This window comes from Pelmatolapia mariae, linkage group LG3_W (assembly GCF_036321145.2).
Source record: "Pelmatolapia mariae isolate MD_Pm_ZW linkage group LG3_W, Pm_UMD_F_2, whole genome shotgun sequence".
Taxonomy (NCBI): Eukaryota; Metazoa; Chordata; class Actinopteri; order Cichliformes; family Cichlidae; genus Pelmatolapia; species Pelmatolapia mariae.
The window spans coordinates 63,687,711-63,693,710 of record NC_086229.1 but is presented as its reverse complement, the minus strand read 5'-3'; the positions used below and the strand labels follow the sequence as shown (position 1 = coordinate 63,693,710).

Genomic DNA, 6,000 nt, shown 5'->3' with positions numbered 1-6,000 from the left:
GTCCTAATGCCAATATGATTCTTCATAACTCCTGCTTTGAAATACTGAGCTTTAAAATTGACCTGATGAAAGATAATTTACAGTGGCAGTCTGTCAGGATAATTCTGACTGTAAGATCACTGTATTAATCTGAATCCTTCTGAAATGTGCTGTGAATGAATGCTGATGCAATTCACTGTGTGAAAGCTGTTAATAAAATGAATCTGTGACACATGCAACACATTCACAGAGGAAGAGGACACAAAGGGAGGACACGCAGAGGCTGTGTTAAAGTCAGAAATCCAAATCTTTAGTCAAAAACAGGCGTCGGTTACAAACAGGAAGACAAGCAGTCCATCAAACAGTCTACAGGGTCAAACATACAGAGAATTTAAACAGCAGTAAAAAATAACTGGACACTGAAAAACTTAAAGCAATGTGTGATGCAATAAAAGGAAGCAGTGCAGTATATTCACTGAATTACAAAATTACAAAAGAGAAAAACGACGATTTCTAAGGTTTGATTTCTAAATGCAGGTAGAGTGTGGCTGGTAAAGATGGAAACATACAGAATGTAAACTGTGTGAGTTTGGTGAACTTTGTTAGTAACAAATGAGGTAAAAAAACAACCCAAAACAGACAAAACACAGAAAGAGGCTCTCAGTATTCATTAATAATTAGAAAGCATCTAAACATTCTGGTCGTGGATTTTTACAGTCTTAGTTCCGCTCGCTGTCATCATTATAATCATCATGATCAATGGCGAGGTCCTGAGGTGGGCGGGGCTGTCTCTGGTGATGAAACCATGAAGGAACACCATCTGGCACGTGTTGGTGAAACATCCCAGTACACTGGTGTAGTTTCCTCTCCAGCTGTTTGACATTTGACACTTCAACATTAAGGGGAAGAAGAAGAAACAGTGTTAGGTCAGGTGACCACATGGTTTCTAAAAAAACTGACAGGAAGTAACCAGGCCGTTAGAAATGGATATCATGTGTTTATAGTTACTGTAGTTAGATAGCTCTACTTACCAAAAGCAAAGCTGCTGAATGTTGCAGGAACATGCTCATGTGTGGTGGTCATTCAGTGCTGCTCCGGCAGGTTAGACAGTCCAAGACTGATATCCTGCCCATCTGAGAGTTTGAAAACATACATGCAAAGATTTAATTGTATTACAGTCAAAGTTGGATGTTCGTTTTTGTCCTTTAAAAATGTTTGTGTATTTGAAAGCACTAACATTTAGGGATGACTCGGATCGTCTCTCTCTAAGAGTATCTCCTTTAAAGGGGAGACAAGTGTGTCCACTGATCCACGTCACTTTACCTGGATGATGACTCCTCTCTCCCTCACCCAGAAACACTCCTAAAATAACCAAGCAAATAAATAATACTGAAGATTTACTCACATTACAAAAACATCAAAAACATCTCCCTTTGATTCCATTACTCCATTCCTGCTAAACATCAGGCAACAAATGTCCCAGTAAATCACAGTAAAATGTAAAGCACATGTTTTCTCTGCTTTGTCTAACCTCTGCAGAGCCTCTGTCAAGAAAAACATATCTGTAAGCATAAAACAAATATACATTTCATAACACGTCACTGGACAAACCTCGGTCAGTTGATTTCCTCTGTGCAGTGCAGACGAGCATCAGTCAGCAAGTCAAGGTGGTGAGATGGACTGGTGCTCTTTGTGACTCTGCTAGTTCTTCTGAGGAAACACCACCGTCTCTCCACACCGTCACCATCTGTGAGCACAAACTGAAGCTCTGCTCTGTCAGCATGTAGGAAATCACATATCACACACACAAGGGTGAAGAAACATTAGAGCTCAACTTTGGATACTTTAGATCTAAACAGATCAAAGTAGCTCTTAGTCTCAGCAATCAGACAAACAATGATACCATACTGATTCTGTATGAATACAATATGGTATTTTCAATACAGGTGTCAAATTAATGTATTAAAACTAATACAGATATATGTATATATATTTTTGATAAATTAGTTTGCTAAATTAGAATATATTTTTATTTTTTTTTCATTTAACAATTGCAACTGAAAGAAATTACATATTGAACAAAAATATATTGTCACATTCTGCATTCTCAAATACAAATTTCGCAAAGTAAATTTTTGATTAACAGAAAAAATATGAATTAAAAAAAATAATTGTATATTATTAAAATATTATGCAACAGTGACCAAAGTCAGAATCATCATTACAGTACTGTGGACTTACTGCTTGCCTAATAGTGATAAACTTCAGGGGAGATAATTGATGACAGAAAACTGTAAACAACACTCTGAAGTCTGAAGCTTCTTTTCTTGTTTCTGTGACCTCAGCACGCTGACAGACTTGAAGTTGCTAAAGATTTTAAAAAGTGATAATTATAAGGAAGAAACTTCTCTTTTTCATCCGTTTAATCAAACATTTGATGCCTCAGCTGTCTCAGTCCTATAGCATTCTGCAACTACAACTAACCTGAGGAGGCTTGGATTTGGCTGCAGGTGCCCTTGTACATCCTTCTCAGCAGCACACATGTGGGTACCATTGAATCACACTTCTTCCTGAGCTTTGCTTCATCACAAGACTAAAGGTGGCATCCCGTGTCACGGTCTTATCATCATCCAATTGGAGAAGAAACATTTACGGTCATCCTGGTTTTGTTTTCTGATCCTGCAAAAAGACTGAGGACAACAAAGCCCAGAGAACAAGAGATACACAACATCCAACATTCAGACTCAACAGCCTCCATAAATGAAGAGCACCACGTTGGTCCAGTTATACTAGATATAAGCATACTTCACATTACTGTGTATGAATAATAATCAAGAGACAAACTGTGAAGATGCAGAGCATGATGTCCCATCATCAGACTGTAAACAAATATCCACCAGGCTTCTTTGTTGGCAGAGGTGATGATTCTCCCATCAGGGATCAGTAGCGTGTATTAACCTGTGGTATAAGCAGCAGTCACTGAAATGTTACTGTTTCAGATAAGAAATCTAGCACATAAAAGTCAAGATGGGAGGGATCTCTACAAACTGACTTACCTCTGCGAGTGTGAGGCTGTTCCTCCAGCTTCAACAAAAATCTGACTCTCCAGTCACAGACAAACAAAAAACTCCAGCTGGGAGATAGAAAACACTGCCTGGGTCTTGCTGGATGTTGCTGGTCAGAGTCCACACATTAGCAGAGTGCTGCTTGGTCCCACTGACCCATGTGGACAGCGACTGTGGAGAACTGTTCTGGAAAACGGAAAAGAGAATTAAAATGACAAAAAGCCAAACAGGATTTCCACAAAGACTCTCTTAGAATCAGCAATCAGAAAATCATTGGTTCATATTACAATTAAATATGACCAGGCTCCTTAAATGTAAGCAGTTAAGATCTGATTTGATTTACATCCTTCACAGAGTGCATTTGTCCAGGCTGTCAGGTAAACATAGAATTAATCTCAGGTAACATGACTCACAGTAGAGATTCAGTAAGAAAGATTGCCAGCTCTAATATTATTACCTCACCAACAGCTCAGATTTCTAGAAGTATTTTAACAAATGTCAGTCTATCGATTCATTTTCTTCTGAATATTCAATTCATGTTCACAGTGGGAGGGTGGGGGGTATCGTGGAAGTTTGTAAATAAAGTCTGCAACACAGAAAGAGCTGTGATCAAGCTATTTATTACTGTGCGCAGGAGAGCCAACACACATCAAACATCACAGTTCACAGTCATGTCAGCTCTGCCACAGAAGTTGTGCTCCTACTCCTTTATGAATTCCAAGGAAGAGAGAGGAAGTTACAAACTGATCATACCACACTTCACACGCCTCGCTATGAAACCTAACGGATCAATGGTTATGCTGTTTTGTGCCCTTGGTCTTATCAGCACCTGTAAAGGGAGTTGTTTTCTCAAACTGCTGATGCTGAAGTAAGTTCATCTAGTTTTAGAAACTTTCACTGAACAGTCTATAACAGTGTCACAACTAAGCATATGCATAAGCACTTAAATACTTTAAATGAGAATAATAGAAAATTTCTATTACAGGAGCTAGAGCCTGTCCCAGTAGTCATAGGCAGAGCACACCTGGACAAGTACCAGTCTGTCAGAGGACTAACAGAGAGACAGACATCAGAGTAACAAATCTATTTAAAATTAATGTAAGCTTGCTACAGCTGTATGTATGAACATGTGTTTCTGTGCTCTCAGTCCACCTCTCAGGAACCTGGAGTTCATTTTTAGTCTACTTTAAACAGACCTCACAAAAGGCTGATGTGGCTGGATCAGTAGTCTGATTTAAGTACGATACCTTTGGCCAGGGATTAATCTGGTACATCGCTTCACTGCAGTCTTACAAATTATCCCCACACCTGAATAAAAAATATTGATATTTACAAATAACAGATTCAGCTGATGCAGCCTGACTCAATCCTAAATGTTCAGCACACACAGAGACACAGAGGTACTGTTTAAAGTTTAGTGTTAACCTGAGTCACTGATCATTTACAGTATTACAGAGTCTGGCAGTCTTTGCATGATGTCCACGTCACTGTAAGTTTCTAGCTGACTCTCAGGTGTGACAGGTGTGCCAGCAGGAAAGAGTAATAATAACCTGCAGCCTGAGGTTTGTCATGCAGGATTAAAGGAGCCAGGCTTTGTTCACACAGCTAGGATTGTATTTTACACTGACCCTGGGTCAGTATAAGTATCATACAGTTTAAACGAAGCACTGAAACTTGCACATATTTATTACAGATGCATTGAAGCTAATCGGGATATTTACTGTCAATCTGTGGCTGCGATTAATCACTTTAATGGAAACTTTATTAATTAGTAACTTCATCAGTCATGACAGAAGCTAATATTTCTGTGCTAACATCGTTTAAACAGTAACAGCTTTACTACAATATAAGCTAACGTTTACACCGTAACTTTAAGCTAGCACCATAAAGACGGTAAAACACGTAATAATATCTACAAATGCATCTTAAAGCTGTTATATTAGCACTCGCTGTATTACTAACATAACCACATTAACATTATTGACACTCGCTGACTTTTAATAGTCATTCTATAAATGCTGTCCGTTTAAATGGTCTTACCTGTAACACTGCTGTATCCACCGGATTCCAGCCAGAGTGGATTCTGGAGTCTTCCCACGCTCCTGTTAGTGATCCTCCATCTGGATGGATGATAACAACCTTCTGAACAATCTAGCAGGTGGATGGCCCATATCTATGGGACTGATTTCTGCTAATAACGCCCATTGTATGGACTGAAAACAGCCGAAGCGGGTGAATAAAGTCACCCGGTCGCTAGCTGTGCCATTACCCAGCATACACCTCTCCCTCCATAAATGCAATATACGATACAAAAGTAATGGCCTATAATTAATTTATCTGCTGTATTTGCTGTTTCTCAGGTAGTTGCTTACATTATATAATATATTGTGTTCAGTACACGTCACTACAATGTGATTTCGGAAATGTATAAATATACGAACAACAGGCTCTTCCGCGGAAATCTCTTGTCGTCAATAAACAACGATTAGGGATCAGTATAGTATTCAATAGGAGGACCCTGCACGTCAATTCTCGACGCCAGGGGGGTACCCTGCGCGTCGATAAGTGAAGCAGAGGGAGCCTGACCATGCGTCACACATTTGACGAGTTGGGAGTGAGAACGTGTTGGCATTTCAGGCAGCCTCAGGCCGGAAACAACATCCGGTCACTCGCGGTCAAAATCCACGCAGAGCTGGTGTTTCGCAGGGATCAGGTTAACACATCTGGCTTAAATCAGAGTGTAAAAATATAAAGAAAAACAAAAAGAGTTTTAAAACACGCAAACTAGCAAAATATCAAAGGAGCATAACATAACAATAACAAGATGATATGAGATACCTGATGAGGCCATGATAGGTGATGTAGACATGTAATGTATAAGCTTTTACGGGATTTAAAGTCGAGCTTATATATATTTTTAAAGTGTATTGTACATGGGATAGGCTCCAGCGCCCCC

General features: G+C 39.3%; 2 long non-coding RNA genes across 2 annotated transcripts; both read right to left on the bottom strand.

Moving 5' to 3' along the window:
• Nucleotides 1–393: 393 nt before the first annotated feature.
• Nucleotides 394–1,731, bottom strand: LOC134624720 (uncharacterized). The gene is made up of 4 exons (XR_010093624.1): nucleotides 1,591–1,731; nucleotides 1,217–1,341; nucleotides 1,011–1,112; nucleotides 394–868 (listed from the first exon to the last, which is right to left on the bottom strand). It is a non-coding gene; the product is annotated as an uncharacterized LOC134624720 (long non-coding RNA).
• Nucleotides 1,732–2,226: 495 nt separating this feature from the next.
• On the bottom strand, nucleotides 2,227–5,148 carry LOC134624721 (uncharacterized). The gene is made up of 4 exons (XR_010093625.1): nucleotides 5,085–5,148; nucleotides 3,036–3,230; nucleotides 2,464–2,937; nucleotides 2,227–2,346 (listed from the first exon to the last, which is right to left on the bottom strand). It is a non-coding gene; the product is annotated as an uncharacterized LOC134624721 (long non-coding RNA).
• Between the last annotated feature and the right edge of the window lie 852 nt (nucleotides 5,149–6,000).